The following is a 20,397-nucleotide window of genomic DNA, read 5'->3' on the forward strand; positions in this document are numbered from 1 at the left end:
ATACCTCATTTCTTGGAGAAGAACGTTTCAGGCCTACATCGGGACAGATTTACAAAGAATGATATTTACATTTTCTCACAACCTGTACTTCTCTCATTCATCATTTGTCAAAACCTGAAGAGCTTGTCCTACTGTCAGAATGTTTGCATATGTTTAATGAAGCTTTCTCAAATTGAATACAGCAGTCTAAACAAGGAAATTAGTTAACACAACTTAAAGCCATAAATTAACAATATACTGTCAGCTTATGTTCTGGGACCCCATACTGAGAAACAAAATATCTCATTTTGCACAAAGGTAAAAAACTGTTATAATTTGGAACACCACTATTGCTACTTAAATATATCCAGATTATGGAAGTTCACATTTGTATCATTCCCTAACATATGTTAATGTACTAGCCTCAGATCTATGGAAGATCTTAAAAAACAGCCATAAAAACACCCTCTCTGAACTAGATCATGAGAGAGATCAATACATTTTTTGAACAAAAGAAAAGCAGCCTTAAATGTTTCCAAAGAGCCGACCACATCTATTAGCTATTTTATATCAGAAATGATGCCTTTAAGAGCAGTGTTTTCAAGGATCGTTAAGCATCTGCATATACTTACAGCATCAGTTACATACAGGAGTAGTACTGTTGAGCAAATAATTATTCTTCGAAGCTTACTCTGTTACAACAATAGATTAATTCCTGACTAAGGCCAAAACAACCTTCATTTGATAGGCAGCTTGGCCACTGAATGAAGTGGCTAAGAAGGGATGAACGTGACTAGCTGCATACCTCTCGACTGACCAGACTTTCACCTCATATTTTGGTCTGTTTTTCATAAAATGTGTGGTTTTCTGGCAAATCAAAGAGGACTGCAGTTCACTAAATAATGACACACATTTGAGTTTCAGATTTTATATCTTTCAGAAAATGTACAATAACACAAAATCTGTTATTCTATCTACTTTCTAAGTTTATAAGAGCAATGTTTGAAAATATGTCCCTATTTTTGGGCTTTTGCCCCCATTGCATTAGGCTTTGTCCTGATTTTTTGCGCTGAGGTTCAGAGTAGGAGTAGTGACACTGGCTCGTTTAATGCAGAGGAGGGTTTGGTATGGATTTTGTAGTACGAGTGACTTCTGTGGATCATTCCTCTTAAGGAAATTGGGAGCATGGGGACACAAGCCTATTAAAGGCAGCATCTTTCTCTAGTTAAGCAAGTGGATGTGCAGAAGTAAGCACACCCATGTAAACTTAGCATGACAGAGCATTACAATGCAAGTGTTGGCCAGTGGGGGAGGGGTTAGGAGCAGATTTAAAAATCTTTTGACTCCCTGCAGGACTATGGCCTGTGAACCCCAACTCATCTCTTATGCCCATTATCCCCAGAAGCAAGGAAGTGGGACAAGGAATTCTTAATGGGGGATGGGGTTGGATGGTCCTAGAAATCAGAGGAGGGCAAAAACAGTATCCACAAAATTATGGTTCTTTTAACTACAATCTGATTACATGGCCTACTGCAACACTGTCAGAAGATAGGTTCTGGATCCCAGGAGGTTCTATTCCTTTGATGACAAGGTGGCAAATGACTGCAGCCTCTGTTCTACTGTACAGACTAACCTCAGAGAGTCTGAATGAATATTCCAGCTGGTAAACTCATTCAGTCTGCATTTTCTCATGCAACTGACTGATGCACACAACACACAGTCCTTATGCTGTGCTGGTCACTGGTCACCCATAGTTACACATGTTCATTTCAAGACTGTGGCATGGGGGTCAAACAGTGGAAGTGTTACATTACTAAGTGTGTCTGCTCATGCTCGATGTAGCCATTAATATCTAAACCATGGAGGCAAAACAACTAGGTGGTAATGGGGATGTTGGGGTATGGGAGATCAAAGCCCACTGTATAGACAGTAGAAGAAGCAAAGTTACTTGCATCATGTTTTAGAAATTACATTAAACCATATAATACTGATTGAATACTGATAGAGGAGACAGAAAAAAAAAACAGTTAAGCTAGAGGTGAGACAACTCTCAACAGGTTATGGAAGGCATGTCTAAGTAAATCAATATATGGAAACTAAACTAGTATGAAGATAGGAAAATCAGCACATAACAATACAAAGCAAGCAATCACACACATCAAAAGATGCCTCGCCATATACACCTTAAGTAGTCACACACAACATTCCTGACATCCTTTTGAGCACTTACTATTTGTCATATCCAAAACTGGGCAGGGCCATACATGATAACCCTGCTTGTGTATGTGCATGTTTGAAGTGTGTATGTGTTTGCATGCAAATTCAGTGGCACTGTAAGGGAAGGGGTGTTCCCTAATGTGTAGGGTTGGGATTAGGGACAAGAGTAGGGTTAGCACACAAGAATAAGAAGGTGTGGGGACATTCAACCAATTCTGCTTTTATAGTTGGCATTATATTATTATTATTATACAGCATCATGTTACAAATGGATACAGACTGATTTTCAACATACACATGCTGATATATGTTTCAAGTCTGAACTATTCCAGTTCTGACAATAATTTATCTAAATTTATCTTCTCCATTACTATTCCGCAACAAGAGAGTAGACTTATGGCATACATGTTAGTACTTCCTCCTTCTTGTGTACTTTGGATATAACATCTTTATATACAAATATTCTACATAACAGAGGAATACAGCTGTCGGGCTCCGATTTTCATACTTACTGTATTTGAATGCTTATAAGGAATTTTGTTGGAGCTATTGTGAAGTGTTGGAATCTAATGTGTTCTATTATTAGGATAAGTGTTATTTACAGCTAAAGGGCCATGCAATGGGGCAATGTTTACACCATCTATTTCAACTTATTTGTGGGTTTTACTGAAATCAAAGTGATTTATAGTGAAGACAACAAATTTTTCAGCCAAATAATTATGTGGCAGAGATTCCTTGATGGCTGCTGGCTCATATGTGGTACCACACTGCTGGCTCATATGTGGTGCCACACTGCTGGCTCATATGTGGTGCCACACTGCTGGCTCATACGAGGTGCCACACTGCTGGCTCATATGGAATGCTGGCTCATACAAGGTGCCACACTGCTGGTTCATATGGAATGCTGAAGTTACAGCCCTGAGATAAAGAATTTGAGATAGCTGAACTCTAATGCTTTTTGCTTTTGATCTCACATTTGTGTTAAAATGCAAACAATTTACTATAAAGTTTCTGGATGTATCTATTACTAAACTATTGGCTCAGTGTATATGACTATTTATAGAAAAAACTTTTGCCATAAACAATGTATTATTAGCTTCTAGCTGTCATCCTAAACATAAGAACAACTGAATGACTGGGCAGGATTTATTTTTGGGGGTCTTCTTCAGAAGCACTCTGATGTGCCTTAGATGGAGGGCCTGTAGATGCTTTGCAAAGCTATTTGGAAAATTAAGAAGTACTTTTCCTCAAGGTCTGCAAGAGCCTGAATTTATGTTTTTTACATGAAGTAAGCCTCACAGTTAGACGTTGCCCTTCGATTCTCAGTTAGAGCATCTTCTGTGTGGCGACATGCGTGAATGGGCATTCCTTCGTTGAAGGTTGTGCGTTAGGCCTGGAAAGCCAGCACGTAAAAATCTACTGCCAATCATTAGCGGACCAGAGCACCGCTGTGGCGACCCCTAACTGGGAAAAGCCAAAAGACACAACAACAACATGAAGTAAGGCAGATGGTCAGTTTATTGGCTGATCAAGTACAGAAAGGTAGTTACAAACTTCTTAAGAATCCACACATATTTGCTGTATTTGGATTGATATATCTTCATAAATATTTTTACACTTGGAGTAGTTGCAAGCTGTGCATCAAAATGCAACTGCAGGATGCTGGGGATATAAAGCAAAGGCAGAAGAAACAAACTTCATATATTTTGGGAATGTCCCAGACTCTCACAATTCACAATTCAGTTGCAGGAACTGCTGGCCAAGCTTTGACTATGCAGATGAGTACTTGTACCTTCTGTTTTCATATTTAGTGTCCCAGAGATGGGAAAATGGAGTGAGCATGAGCCTTTACTGCTTTACGTGATGCTGATTTTGATGAAGGTGGTTATCAAAATCTGAACCCATCTCCCAAAAGACACTTTATACACAGATTGTGAGGGAGCAAGAGATACTGGAATCTCTTAAAACCACAGGGGGAACTTGACACAGGCATGTTAATAAATGCCTTCTTTGTCCTCAGAATGTTGCTGCTGAAGATGGTGCTCCACAAGGTACATTAAAGGACAAGGAGCATAGTTATCAAGGGCAGTCCATGATGTTCTTTGGTAGAGGCTGTCATCACAGCTTATATTCATTGTTTGAACTGTTTATAGCCTGTTTAACATGCTATTTTAAACTGTTAGACTTTCATGGTTATTAGTCTGATGTACAGTAATGTAATGATGCATTGTGGCACAAATATTAATACAGAGCTCTCAGCCTCTAAGTGTTAAAAATCATGGCAGAAGATGTCAAAGAGGAGCATTCTCTTACTCAGATTAGAAGTTGTTAACGTGCTTTGCTCAACATGGATAATGATGAATCTTTATAGAGGCTTACTATAAAGTTACTTTCTGCATTGATGGCACAACACATAAATCTACAGAATATTACAAGTCAATTTAAAGAAATGGATTTAATAGTCTTATCCTGGTTTAAGTTACATTATATAATATTTGTGGGATTTTAGAGGAGGCCTAAGAGAAAAACTCTTCAGAACTGTTTATGTTGTTACCTGAAGGTTATATAAATACCTATAATTGTTAGACTTTAGAAAAGACAAAAGAATTGTAGTACTACTAAAAGGAGGAGGGTTAATATGGTGGAGGGAAAGGTTGACAGTTTTTTTTTTTTGTATACAAGGTTGCTACTCCACCTCATTTTTGTGTGTTCTATCTAGTCTTAGCATGTTGTACAGCATCTCCTCATCCTTTACTTCCTGTTTCAGTAGCTACAAGTATGTCAGGAGAGCTGCGCCCTACCAAGATATATAGGTTTGTAAATTTGTTGTGGATACTCCTAAAGCTTTCTTGAGGATGTTGCTGGGATGTTTATTTTTTTAATAAAATTTGAAAGCAGTGTTATGAGGTTCTGGGTTGAGACAGAGGTCTCCACATAGTTTTAGGATCCAGCGGAGGTGGAGATTGGGGAAATATAATTTGTATTTAACACTTGATCTTACATATCCTTCTACTGTACTGAGATAAGATATATAATTATTATATAAATATTATTCTTTGGGAATGGATTTATCCCAAGATTTTTTCATATAAACATGTAAATTAAAAAGCAACTGCTTCACAAGAGAAATAGTTCTGAGAAGCAGTGCAAACAGACTATTTCTACATATGCAATGACTCTCACTACATTTTCCTAACTGACTGAAGAATTGTTGTTCCCCTAGTTACTTGCTAAAGCAAGCCAAGATGAAGGTGAATGGGTGTCTTGTCAGGTTACCAAAAACAGAGTGCTGAGTGCTACTGACACATCTCTCACTAATATCTAAATACAATTTCAGTGCTGGCTACATAATGATATCACATCTCATTACCTGGCTCTGTGGTTCCCACACTACCCCCTCACTAGCAACTCGGCCAGGATTTGGAGCAGATGTGTCACAATACACACACATAGAACGTTGTTAAGGTGTAATACAACATCTGAAAGCTATAAAACAATTCCATCACTTCCACCCTTCCTCAGAAAGATTTTTCACAGACATAGCATCTCGGGCTGCATTAATACCTGTGAGATAAATCTTTATGGCCTAAACCAATTCATTTAATTTCAAGCTATTTTTCTTCAGGTTAGCTGGGCTGAGCTTAACCCCTTCCCTTCCATTCCAGTATCCTCTGCTAAAGTATATACATTTCAACAGTTACAACAATACAGTCTGACATACATGTATATTTTTCTGTCCAGCAGGACCCACTGTTGATATATTTTTAACACAAGCAGCTTTACAAATACATTTTTTAACGCAATCACCTGTGCAAATCAGTTTGATATTCAAATGACATATATATCTTTACAAAACTCCAGCCAGCTATGCAGGTATATGTTACACATGCACTGCCCTACTCTCTCTGGCACAGCTGGCATTACCTCACATCAGCATAACACGCTCCATACATAAGTAAGTTTGGTGCAGTCCTGTCAGCACACATGATGCTGCATTTCACACTAAACATTTTCTTCTCCGCACCTGCCACTGGTTTTGTCTTTTCAGCATAACTGTCAAAGATTTACTTCTGGATCCAACTTGTTGAATATGTTAGGCCATCTGCACACTCCACAAGCTGTCACTCAGTGTTTTTGTGTATCACTAAGGAAGTACATAAAAACATAACTCACTTACCACTGCTGTGGTCACATCTGTCATTGTTCTCATGCATTAATGTGAATGTTTAATTTGTTACTATGTCACATGTATCTCACTGGTCACAGAAGTATAGGTGAAGTCACCAAAATGAATATTTCTGCTAAAATTAATAACAGAGAGGTCAAGCGGTTCAAAAGAGGATATGAAGCTTTATAAAGTTGTGGTCTACAACATACCGAAGAGACAAAGAGATGGTTTGGCACTCGGCATAAAAACATTGGTGGAATATTTAAAATTAAAAACATGCCTAGTCCATTTGATTACCAAAATCTAAATGTTGGTATTTTGCTTTCTGTCAGTAATACAGACAAGACTGAAGCTGACTAAAAGGGTTGGCATAATCGTCATCTCACAGACACAAGGTACAGGGTTTGATTCTCACCCTTGGTTGTTGGTTGGGTGTATAACAGGCTGCTGACTGATTGCCTAGTATATATCTATGAATAACTGTACCTATCTGACTTTAACATGTAAGACACTTGTTTTTATTTTGCATTGTGCTATGTTTTACCTTAAAGGGACGAAGTGGAATTAAACTGGAAAACTGTGATAGGAGAATTCCATAACTGTTTATGCTTAACCATTAGCTCTTTATATAAAGTGTTGTTTCAATTTTTCATTCTTGTTAGAAAGCTGTAATGGCCAATACACCCAGTTTATTTTAAATATATCTTAATAAAAAACTTTTCAATATCTTAATTGTTGTTTTATTGCAACTTTTAGACTGAATATCAGGGTCCTAAATAGTGACCTATGAGAATGAAAAGTTTATTTGCTTTTCAGTTAACAGTTTACACTATCAAGATCTGATTAAAAGGGGGAGATAATAAAAACAACTCTACACGCTAATCTGTTATTAGGGTTCAAAATGTCATCATACTGTTAGATTTCTAATCTTTTATGGTACCTGATGTCACACATGCATATGCATGTATGTGTGTGTGTGTGTGTGTGTGTGTGTGTGTCTGTGTCTGTTATTTTATGTGATGTCTCAGTTTCAGTCTTCTATCAGAAGTATGAGGTTTCAATGTTTCTCTGAGGAAATTCTTCAGTTTATTTTTCTCAAGGTTGTTTACTTTGTTCTTTTCGTTCAGACTGCAGAATTAAAACAAAATGTATATGAGTGTTTTAACCATGCATGAGCAGTAAATGCATAAAAAAATTAAAAAAGAACTCTAAAAAGTTGTTCTGGGTACTTCAGAATTTTATAATCAGTTATCTAATGCCACAGGCGAAGGTCAGAGTTCAAAAAAGGTGCCATCTGAATGATTGACATCTAGGCAATGCAGGCCACCCTTCTCTCACATCAGATGGTGCAAGAAACACCTTAAACAGTAATAATCTCTTTGAAAATTACAAAACAGCATTAAATTTATCACTGCATTTATGACACAGCTAAAGTGATATCCCAAATTAGTGCTGAAATGTGCAAATCTTTGAATATGCAAAATAAAGACCGGGAATGTTCTATTGAAGGCTTATTGACAGGGTACAGTATTCTTCTGTGGCAGGAGTGAATTTTGGAACTCGGGTAAAGTTAACGAATAAACACTTCCAGTGAGAAAATAGTAACTTATCAAATGAAAGACAGTCTTATTATGAATTAACTATGCAAGCATCTGATAAGTCTATAAATTCTACTCTTTCTTCCTTAAGCAAACATTAAGTGCATTGACAGAATAAGTTTAGCAAAACTGATATGCGACTCAGAAATGTGTTTGAAAACATCTTTTGATTTATCTTTTCTCTTTATTAAGTATATGGATTTTTTTTACATACTTGATGACCAGAAAAAATCACTGGCTAAACTGCCCCTTTTCAGGGGCGATCCAGGATCACTGTTAGATTAAGTGACGCTCAATCACATGGCAGGCAAATGAAGGTAGAAGGAATCAAACCCTATAACATGGGCAAAGGAAGCAGCCCATTGAATAGCTCAGAGCTTTATTCATCTGTGGTAGCTGCCTTATTCAGACTTATCATTTATTTGTTCTCAAGTGATATGTTCTGAAGTTGCCCTTGAAGGAGGAAGACATCAAGGTTAACGAGATACTGGACACCACATCAAGTATTTATTTATGAAGCTATTTATTACACTGCTCGCTATAACTTAAGTATATAAATATATATATATATATATATATATATATATATATATATATATATATATATATACACACCTATCACTTGTGGCTATGCCAACAAGATAAGTCTGACAAACTACAACCCAATTACACAAGAATATATTCCAAATCAGAAACCTTCCTATTCAGTCAACTGACTTACTCTGGGTCACATCTAATGTTGTAGGCATGCAGCTGCAGAAAAAAAATGGAAGAAGAAATATTTTTCTTACACATTATATACCCTACATTCCTTCAAAGACTCAGTGGCCAAGGGATAAGAATTCACTTCTTTGAAAGGTTCTCCAAAAAGGGAGCGTGTTTAACATGAACAGAAATAGTTCAAAATGCAGTTCTCTGCAAGTCAGAAAACTTTCCTTAAATCGACAAAGAGAGGTGAAGTAGTAATTCATTGTCCTGCCCTGTACTTATGGCATGGGGATCTCCACAGACACCATTGGATGTTGTTTCCAGACTTGGTTGCAAAATGGAATAAAAATGCCATCAATAAAAAGATGCTGGTGACTTGAAAAGAATATCCAAATACTACAGCAACTGAGATGCTCTTCCCACTGGCAATGAGTTGCACCAAAAATATGCACTAGTTAACCCTGATAGGAACATCACTGAAAACAGCAAATGAAATCAACTACAATCAGAAGACAAAGAAACCAAACACTTAGATCAACCAAAGTCACAAAATACAATACAATAGTGAAACTTCACCTCCTATGCTTCCTGACTGATTGGGATATGTTCCCATACCCTCTAAATTTTACATACTAGTTCTGTAAAGACAATAACGGTAAGAAGCACCAAACCTTAACAATGTGTAGGCTTTTAATTAAACTATGTGACTAAATACAATGAAAAGGCATTCAGTAGCTAATATTCAATGGACACAAATATGACAACTAATGCATTAATGATACATGTACTGTATCAAGGTAAAAAGATAAAGTTTCCTCCAAAGCTAAAGTGTTTTCCTAAATTTGAATGCTATCTCAAATCTAGTCTGACTCTGTGGAGCACAGGGATGGAGCCCTAACATCAACTCAGGTGAACAGCAGCCCCCAGCACCAGAGAAGCAAGACTGAGAGGGAGATAGTGAAGAGATCTGGCCCACTTTCCTCTTCCTATAGAAAGGCAGGAATACATGCACTCAATGGCACGCAGGGTAGTAAGATCTGCCTGGTAGAAACCACAGACAGAGAGAGACCACCGCTCATGTCACTAGGGAAGAGGCTTGGCTCCTTGGAGGAAACGCCCCTTGTAGAAGTGAGGCCAGACATCTGTGGACAGCCTGTTGTACATTCCTCCACCAGCAGTTTGCTGGGTGACTGTAGGTTAGGGATGGGGAGAAAAGCAGAAAAGCTTCAAACCATTTGTAATGGCTATCTTAATGATGACTCCTCTTGATCAGCTCTCACCTGGTGAAAGGAATGAATGGTGTGATAGACCGAGAAAGGGTATGATGGTTGACAGACAATGGCAGCAAAAGCCGAAAAAAAGTCTAAAAGTCTATCTCAGACCCTGACTGTTGGAGCAAGACCCCTTCTAAAACCAATGATATGAAAATAGTTGTTGAAAAAAAAATATTTCCTGTTGAAGTAATAAGGCTGTGTTCAGTTCTTTTCTGGTATCTAAAACAAAACACAAAATAAGGCCTGCCTTGATACTGCACACCTGAACACGTTTCCCAATATAAAGAAATTCATAATGGCAACTCTTTCACCCCTTCTCCCATTCCTTTCCCAAGGTGTATGCTGTCACTGCATTTAAAGGATTCTTACCAGTGTGTATGGCTGTTCAAGTCCTTCAAGATTTCTGTCAGAACTCAAAACCAGGTTTACACTGTTTCTTTTCAGTCTGCAAACAGCTCCTTTAATTTTTACCAAGTATCTAGGTTTAGCAGTGACAGCTTTAAGATAAAAGTGCATCCACATTTTCTTTTACTTAGGACAGCTGTCTGACAGTAACACATTCTCAAGCTTATCCAAACATCACTGCCTACCAATGGCATACCTGAAAATTATTCTTTATAGACACGACTGCATTGAGACGTCAGTTATGGTATGGTCAGAATCTCTTACAACTGTGACTTCTAAAGCTAAACAAAAGCAACTAAATCAGCTGTGTTTTGAAAAATAACATTCAAATTGATCTTAAGGGATGTCAACTAACAAAAAACAAAGGCAATCAGTTAAAAAAAAAACATAGACTGACATTCCTGCCAAAGTTTGAGAAATCAAAAAAAATTACACTAACTACAGATCTGAAGCATTACAAACACCAGACCACATAATTTGTGTGCATTTCTGGTATAACATTATAGAGACACAAGACTGCATTGTTGAGAATAATCCTTAACTGCAAAACAACATCATGAACATGGCTGTCTCAGTCAGGCCACTTTGGAATAGATTTTTTTTTAATTTTTCTCTGTGTTGTTGCCTTTACTTTATAGAATGCTAGGGAATGAAATTACTACGTTTGGGGACAATACAGAAAAAAGAATCCTAAACTTTTCATATAAATGAATTATGTCTCAAAAAAAAAATATGCAAAACAAAAGAATGACCCTCCATCTCAAGCATGAGTAATTCAGTTTTTCAAAAACAAAGTGGCAAATGGTACATTTGGCCTAAGTGGTTAATGATCACTGTCTGTTAGGGTCATACACAAAGAAGAAAAGTTTACTGCAATAAGCTGCCTTATTAATGCTGCCTCTAAAACAGTGCATATGGCTTTCACAAGTCCAAGGAACAATGACAGCACAATCAACCTCATAGTAATGTCTTCATTATCAGTAAAGTCAACAACTCAAACGTGTTAAGTAGCAATTTTTATCTGTGTAATCAAAGCAGATATATAATTTGCTTGAACAGAGCAAGTGACATTCAATATTTCACAGAATGACTGATGAAAAATTGCCAACACAAAACTGTGCACTGCCTCACATTCAGGTACTACTGAATGTTTTAAGCTGACAAATCAGGTGATATATATATACTCTGCTGACAGTGAAAAAAATTAAGGTACTAATACAGATCAGGTCACTTCATACTGATAGAGGACTGTCAAGTGTTTCCTGCTAGGTAGTGTAGTCTATTGACAGTGAAGACGTTCACTGACTTGTTATAGTACAAAAAAGTATATTCTTAACTGCTCACACTGAACAGATCTACAATCTGCTGACACTAAAGAGACATATCACAGTGATAGTGATCCTGAACTTTACATACCTGGTGCAAAGTACAGCCACTGAACAGGTACATGCATACAATGCAGTCTCAAGGCACTGAAGAGGTATAGTACACTTAATGGCACTGAACAGGTAGACAAGAATAGTGCAGTATTGTTTGTTCTAAAAAAGGTCTAATGCACTGTGCTAGCACAGGACAGTTAGACAGGTATAGTCTACTCTCATGGCTGTGCTGGCATTGAACATGTAGGCAGTATAGTGTAGTCTGATAGCAATGAACAGAAAGAGAGGCATAGTGCAATTTCATGACACTGAAATGGTGCACTGAAGTGGTGGTATGTATTTTGCTGGCACTGAACAGGTAGGCAGGTATAGTGCAGTCTCTAGGCAGATATACAGCAGTCTGATGGCAATGAACAGAAAGAAAGGTGTAGTGCAGTCCTGAAGCACTTAAGATGTCTGGTCTAGCCTGACTGCACTGCAAGTTAAATGCAATGTAGTTTTTGGGCAATGAACAGATGGAGTGTAATGTGCTGACATTGGACTGGTGTATAGCATGAGTTTGCAGGGAATATTTATAGTGTACTATAGAAGTATTGAAAAGGTGTAGCACAGTGTACCAGCAGTGAACAAGCATACTGTACTGTGTCACCACTAAGCAGGTGTACCTATTACTGTGCGCCAGCACTGGGCAGGTGAGTGCAGCATGCTGGTACTTAGTAGGTATAATAAATGCACTGTGTCTGCACTAAACAAGTGTACTGCAGCCTTGTGGCACTGAGCATATGTAGTATGGTGTGGTAATACTAAAGCAAAGAAGCACAGAAATTGAAATGATTGTAGTATAATGCTCCAGCACTGAAATATGTCGTACAGTGTAATGACATTGAAATGATGCAGTACAGTGTGATGGCAAAGAAACAATGCAGTATAGTGTGGTAGCAATGAAACAATGTAGTACAGTGTGATGGCACTGAAAAGATGTATTACAGTGGGATGTCACTAAAATGATGCAGCATTGAAACAATGTAGTACAATGTTGTGGTACTGAAATGATGTAGAACAGTGTGGTAACACAAACAATTCAGTACAGTGTGTCAGCACTGAAACAATGTAGTACAGGGCTGTGGTACTGACAGGAGTGGCCTTAGGTCAACTGGGGCCCTAGGCAAAAGGGCTCCACAGCGCCCATACCACCCAGTGCCACCATCCTGGTCTGTCTACATTAAAAAAATACTGGAAAAGTGCCCCTGCTATAGTGGTGCCCTAGGTGTCCACCTAGTTGGCCTATGCCTAAGGCCGGCTATGGGTACTGAAACTGTGTAGAACAATGTGGCAGCACTGAAATGAGATAAAGCAGTCTGCTGGTAATGAAGATGTACGATGCATCTACCTAAACAAACAATGTACAACACATCTGCCCAAACCGACTGCTACAGTTTGATTTGCTGTTATTTAACAAGTGTAATGGGTTGGTGCTGACTAGGGACACTGTGAAGGAGTGCTACACATGAAGAAAAAACAGAATACTAAATTGCAAGATTTTGAACTTGCTGTTAAGAAATTATACTTTCTTCAGGGTGATGCAAGCTTGCAATATGTATATTAAGTTAAAGAGGAGTGTGGGATGCAAAGCCACCACAACAGATCATGTTTTAATGCTTCAGTAAAATACTATTAGTCTTTTTGGCTTCAGGATTTTTTTTTCTGATTACAGTTATCAATATAGGACTGACTTAGCATGTTCATCCACCAGTCAACTTCAGATTCTCTGCACATCCAATTGTTTCATTCTCCCCAAGGTCACTGCAAACAATGCCCCTTTGCTGGTTGGATTTCATCTATTTAGACAGGAAAATTCTCTCAGTTTTTACAGGCACCAACTATGCTTTTAGCTGGGCAGAGCTCATCACATTGCAACCAATGGCTAACTTGGAAGGCTACGGCATCATGCCCTATTTTCCTGATGTGCTGGGTCTGCATTGGTACATCTGTAGTCATGCAATGGGAATACTACAAGAGGCCCATCCTGCCCCCATTGTGATACACATACTTTAAATCTCTGCCCATGCCATTGTGCTGCATGTCCTGTTTCCATATTTCCCATTTTTTTAATCTGGAAGAGCTATACTCCCAGCATGTATTCCGTTCCCCTTCCCTTTAAGATAGGTAAACAGATGTAGTTGCTCATAATTCCTCTCCCACGTATGCTTACCCCTGTCCCCAGCATCAAAGATACTAATTAAACCAGGTCATCTGGGTCATTAAAGGTTAATTCCCTTACATCAAATAGCAGACTGTTTCAGGATCTTGTGCTGTCATCTCTTGGCCTTCAAGCTTCTGTAGAGCTGCCATAATACAGCATGTAACACCTGTAATGTTGCATGCCTGCAATGAATGCGCAGTGTAATCTCAAGACTTTGAAGGGCTGCAATGCACATCTTCTCAAAATGATTGCACTCACACTGGAAAGGCTGTTAGTAGACTGTTCATTTTACAGAAACAATGTCCATTACACAACTCATACTCACAAAAGAAACAACCAAGATTTTGGTCAATACTTTACTTTTTCCGCATATATCTGCATTACAAAACATAGATAAGCTGACTTTATTTTACATTTTACCTAATTCCATCATAATAATGATACCCACAAGTTATAAATACTTCAGGTAACAAGACATTTATCTTCTATCTGGCCTCCCTTGGAACAGACTGTATGTTTACCAGGCGACTTGTGTCACCATTTAAGAAACACTGCTGTACTGCACTTGCTGGTATGTGTCCAGAGATTATATATATATATATATATATATATATATACATATATATATATATATATATATACACATATATATATATATATATATATACACACATATATATATATACACACACACACATATATATATATATATATATACATACATACACACACACATATACATACATATAGACTGCACACACACAAAGATGTACACTCACACACAGGTGTACACACACACACACACACACACACACACACACACACAAGTACATGAACACAAGTTAAATTGACCGCTGAGGCTGTGTAGGATGCCACTGAATGCTTGTGATGAAAAATTATTATACTGCTGCAGGATAACTGTTGTATAACATACTGGCAGCTACAACTACTGCATACTACACCATCATCGATTACTGTTCAGTAGGCAACATGCATTAAACAACTCATGGTACTACTGTTATTGAGTGACTGTCATAATGTATGTCGGCAAGGAACAACAGCTGTTATCATAATGCATTTGCACACAAATGCTGTTTAGGATGTGTATTAAACCAGTACATGCAGAAAAACGCACAAAGTGATGCAACAATTTTTATTGGACCAGATGAGATTTCACTACAGAGCCAGGTCATGACTTGGGGCTACACAAGCCCTTAATTTGTTGCTGGGAAGGTGCACACATCTTAGCTCCAAAGGGCTTGTTTACTCTGAAAATTTAGACTTGCCTTATTGGGAAATCTTGGTCCAATAAAAAGTCTCATTAATATTATCTTCTGCTAGTATTTAAATCAGTGAAGAACAATTGTTATGAAGAGCAGTGGTACAGAGAACTGATGCAGCTGGATGACTACATAGAGTTTTTAGAAACATGCACAAAAGGTTATAAACAAAATTAAAACTATACTTTATTATTTATGCCATTTAATGACAGCTAATGTAGTTTACATTTAGTACAGAGATGCTGCATTAATCTGTTCACCTGCATGACTGTCCTAGGTTAAAGATTTCTATACAAACACATTTTTTACAGTATTAATTATATTTTATATAACATCTGTGCATAAGGTAATGACAAAACATTTCTCATGTGATCTTCTAATCAGTTTCCTTTAAATAACTCTGGATTGCCTTGGGATACAGCCTTCATCCCACCCTAGACTACAAGATATCAATTTCTGAAAATGTGTAGCATGTTTACTAACCCAGATATATAAACAGACCATATCAGCCCAGACTTCTGTGATACAGAACAGCATGTAAATAGCACAAAAAATCAACATGAAATCCTTCCTCGAGTCCTTCTTGATATCTGGTACAGCTCAGTGATACAATTTGACACCATTTCATGTGACATATGCTACTCTCACCTGTGCCTTAATTGTCCATCATTCTGTATGCCTTGAACTTAGCAAGAAAAATAACCTACTGCTGCTATTTTATATGTATATTTGCACGAGACAGGTGTTTTAGTTGTACTTGTCTTGTTACTACCAAGTTATTTTGTATTCCTTTGCAGCAAGTGCAATATTGCATTCCTCTCTGCATAGGAACTTCAAACTGTCATGTAATTAGGCAGTACATCTTATCCCCCCAACAGCTGTGTTTGTGGGTACATGTATCTGTAGAGTGAAAGCCAAAGCACATGAATGATATGCATGGCTTATGTGCATGCGCACCTATAAATACACTTGTGCATTTATCTGTCTGTAAATATGCACAGGTGCATACACAAACACACAGAGAGTGACAGCATAGATCCATCAATAGTGAGTGTGTCTATGCAAATATATCTGTGTGGTGTGAGTGTGTATGTGCATGAATACTTTGTGTGTGCACACATGTATATGCGTATATATCTATATACATGTATGTACATATATATATTATATATATATATATATATATATATATATACATACAAGTAGAAGTACACACATGCATACATATATACATATATAGACATATGTTTGCATATGTGTGCATGTATTTAATATGCAGACATAATTAATATGGATATGCGCTGTCACTGTGTGTGTGTGTGGGTGCACTTGACTTTTCCTTAATTTTCTGTTCAGTTAATGTATCACTTGGCTGTGCATTCCTGCTTAATATGGAAATAAAATCACTACATCAGAGACACAATTATACTCTAAAAAATAAAGTTTAAATTTAAATATTTAAACCCATCTGCAAATATACTTCCAAAGATATTGCTTTTCTTTAAAACTGTCAGTGGTTAAAGTTTCAGTCTAGGTAACAACTGCATGAGGTGCCAAAAAAGGGGGAAAAAACGTTAACTCTAGTAATACTACAGATAAGTATGAACAACATGAAATCCTGCCTCCGGATTCTTCTTTGTACAGTTTACTTGTACAAAATTCGTTGGCTGCAAAAGAAGTTCTCAATCTGGTAAAATCATTTCTCAAGAAATCTAAAGCACATCATTAATACATTACATAATCAGTAGGATTGCCATGGATAAATACTTCTTTATGAAAGAGATTATGGTGGATCATTACTTAACGGTTTTGCATTAGACCAAATAAAGTATTTATAATTCACATGCAGTCAAGTAGTATCAGTAAGAGTTAATAAATGCAAGATAAACACTTACGCTGATAATGCGCAAAGGAAAACAACACCATAACAAATACTACTCCACAGAGGGAATGGAAAAGACAACAAAATCCTCATCGGACGCGGCAGTCTGAATATAGACTTAGTGAGAAGGTAAATAGAAGGGCACGTTTATTGTGAAGCTAGCAATGCACTAATCCAGTCCGAAAACTACCGGCAAATAGCAGCTGCTAACCTGCAGGCTACCGGAGGCACTGCTTCACTGTCCTGTCCCACACACACACTCAGAATCACACACCAACAGTGTTACAAACACAGCTCAGGCGCACCACGTATGTAAGAGTCGACACAACAGCCATGAAATGTTTATGTCTGTCTCTGAATAAACTAACTGCACTGCGCTAAAACACAGACATGCACAACCGTGTTGTTAACAACAAACACGCAGCCCTTGTTTTGCCACTTTCACGCCACAGGTTAAAGGTGTACGCGGTGCATGAAATTCTTATTCAGAAACTTTCTAAAGTAAGTTTTTTTTTAAGAAAATATTGTTACGTTACATCGTATGGTGGTACTAAACCTTAAGCAAGGCAAAGATCCAGCAGAGCAGGAGTCACACAAAAACTAGCAGGGTACCTGCCAACTATGCCAGCAACAGCAGCAATCTTGCCAGTCAGGAAGGTGCCCCCCCCCCCCAACAGCAACACAGGGACCAGTACACTATATGACATAGACAACTGAAAACTAGGCACTGTACCTTGGAAACCCAGCTGCTTGCCTCCCACCACGCATCTCAAGAGTAAAAAAGTCGGGTCCCTCAAGGAAAAAAAGAGTGAAAGGAGGAGTAGGAGCCTCTCGTGCAACAATAGCAACAGGGGGCCGGCTGAAGAAGGCGGGTGGGGGGAGGACCACACAGCTGTGCAACCCAAGCCTCTCTGTCAAAGGTCCTGCAGTGAGGTTGACTGCCGCAAGCCTGCAGCTTCTTTCAGACACCCGCTGTCGCTCAGCGAGTGACTTCGCCCTGGGACTGCTTTAATCAGCTGTGGAGGACCGCCCACCCGCTGGGCTCCTTACTGCCTCCTAAACCCAGCTCTACCCTAGATGAACTGAAGATCACTGCCTCAAAGGCGAGGCCAACATTCGTGTGGGCGGTGCGAAGCACGCGAGAGAAGGCGTTCTTTTTGCAAAGGGCAGGGCTTCAGTGTTGCTGCTCCACCTTAATTTCAAACCCTCTCTGAGATGGAGTGGCATCTGTTGTGAATGGTTTTATATAGGTGGGTTCGTGGGCTACGTGTGAGCTGGCACTATTTTGACATACTACAACAAGTATATGAATTTACTAAGGAAACTTCCTGTTCTGTCTCGGGCATAGCATGGATTTTTGCAGTCGATTTGCAGCCAAACAGGATGTGCTCACAGAAGAGCAGCTTCACCGAGTCATGTCACCAGCACTGACTGGGTTTGGCGATGAGTTGCCATGCTGCCAGTGCCCGTCCCTGTGGAGTGATGACGACACTCACGGTGTGTGGATCTTGGAATTTGCGGAAGTGAACGCGTGTCTGTACTCCTCAGACTCTGACCCGAGACCTTGGAATGTGCTGAGCTTTCGTGTACTGTCATTTAAAAAATGCAGGGATAAGCCTTCGGCCAGACTCCTGCTGCTCTTGTTTGTAATTTGTTCATTCCGTAGATTGTTCACGCAGATAACTACAGTACAGTATGTCTTACTCTGGTAAGTTTGGTAATCTTTTAGAGTAGTTACCAGAGTAGTTCCTTCCTCTCGCCTATCAAGATTTAACCCAGGGCTCAACTTGGCCCATCTTCGATTGCACGCGTTTTCCCCAAAAATATGATACGTTTCTTCAGCATTCGTGATGATGTATTCTTTCTTTGTAAATATAGCCACACGTAACTTTTTTTCTTCTTTCCAGATAATATAGTTCTACTAGACTGGCTCGCTACCTATGCCTTTCAACTGATCATTATTTTGCGAAATATTCTTTACTTTTGTTTCGTATTTTTTGCCTGTTAGGCAGTTGTACCCTGCGAAAAAAAACCCCAGAAAAATGGCAAATATCCTGAGATTTTAGGACACAAATATCACCTAAGCTTTATCTAAAAGTTGTATAACAAAATTATTTTGTATGCAAAACCCCAGAATATTGCATGAAATAGCACATCAGTTCAAATGCTAAGGTTATATTTTGGTAGAAAGTGAAGCTCAGTACTTGGTATGTTTTGTTCTGCAAAATTCGCTTTCCAGCAAAATGTTCCTCTTTGAACATTTGAAAAGCTGGCAACACTAGTCCAATATAGATGTATATTTTGGTAAATCTCCAAAGATTACAGTTATGCCAGGATTAGCATTTTCTACTTCTCATTCTTGAGGTAATGCTTGTTGATGCGCTGTTGTTCGATTATCTTTTTATGTGAATTGTAGTAATATATAAAAATTATACCTGATTCTGGGCCTTTGTCACCCCATTATTTTTCGCTTTATCCAGAATTCATGAGTACAGAAGTTGAGAGTTATGTCTTCACATGTCTGTACTGTTACAGTACAGTTTAGCTGCTGGCCTGTGTGCTCTGTAGACCTACATGCTTGAGGCATGTGTTTTGCAAGCTACATGAAAATGTACAGAAAATGGTAATGCAGTCAGTGAATTTAATGTATGTATTTGACTGTCTTTCACTTCATCTAAAAATTTATTGTTTTAAGTAGGAGAGTGGTTGCTAGCCTAGAGTGATTGACCCTGTCAATAAAGGATATACAAAAGTATAAGTAAAATAAATAAAAAATATTATCTAATAGCTGACATTCTCAGAAAGTGAAATAAATATGATACAGTGGCAAACACCTAAAAATGGACAAGCATTTAGAATGCTGTGGTAGAGTATGTGATAAACATGCCAGAGATATAGCTGTAGTCATGCCCAGTCCATACACATATATCAACACTGATGTTGGATCAAAACTGATAGTCTACAAGTGTCACAGGGGATTTATTACACATCAAGTGCATTAGTGTTGTAGGCAAAAGGTCTTGTATCTGTTGAATGCAATAGTGTCAAGTAAATCTGTGCAAATAATGCTGTCATAATATTAAAGTTTATTCCTTATAAAAAATCCTAAGACATAAATACAAGAATAAGACAGGCATTTAGAGAACTGGCGTGGAAGAACTGTGTGTAAGTGGGGGACAGACAGTGATGAAGGAAATAATACTGGCTGCCATTCATTTACTGTGTTTCAGTTAAATTGAGCAATCAGAAGCAGTTATTGAGAAAAAAAGACTGTTTTCAACTTTTACTTCAAAACCTTTCCTAT

The 20,397-nt window shown here is 38.2% G+C and overlaps 1 protein-coding gene across 9 annotated transcripts in view; it reads right to left on the bottom strand.

Annotated features, from left to right (window-relative positions):
• Positions 1–18,170, bottom strand: part of SULF2 (sulfatase 2) — a 1,739,722-nt gene extending 1,721,552 nt beyond the window's left edge. For 6 of the 9 annotated variants that reach the window (XM_044089924.1, XM_044089923.1, XM_044089925.1 and 3 more), the window contains exon 1: positions 17,827–18,170. The gene's annotated coding sequence lies outside the window, so the exon portion shown is untranslated. The remainder of the gene's footprint in view (positions 1–17,826) is intronic. The other 3 variants (XM_044089930.1, XM_044089929.1, XM_044089928.1) reach the window with 1 other exon arrangement.
• Between the last annotated feature and the right edge of the window lie 2,227 nt (positions 18,171–20,397).

This window comes from Protopterus annectens, chromosome 12.part0, assembly GCF_019279795.1.
Source record: "Protopterus annectens isolate FY-2018-M chromosome 12.part0, PAN1.0, whole genome shotgun sequence".
Lineage (NCBI taxonomy): Eukaryota > Metazoa > Chordata > Ceratodontiformes > Protopteridae > Protopterus > Protopterus annectens.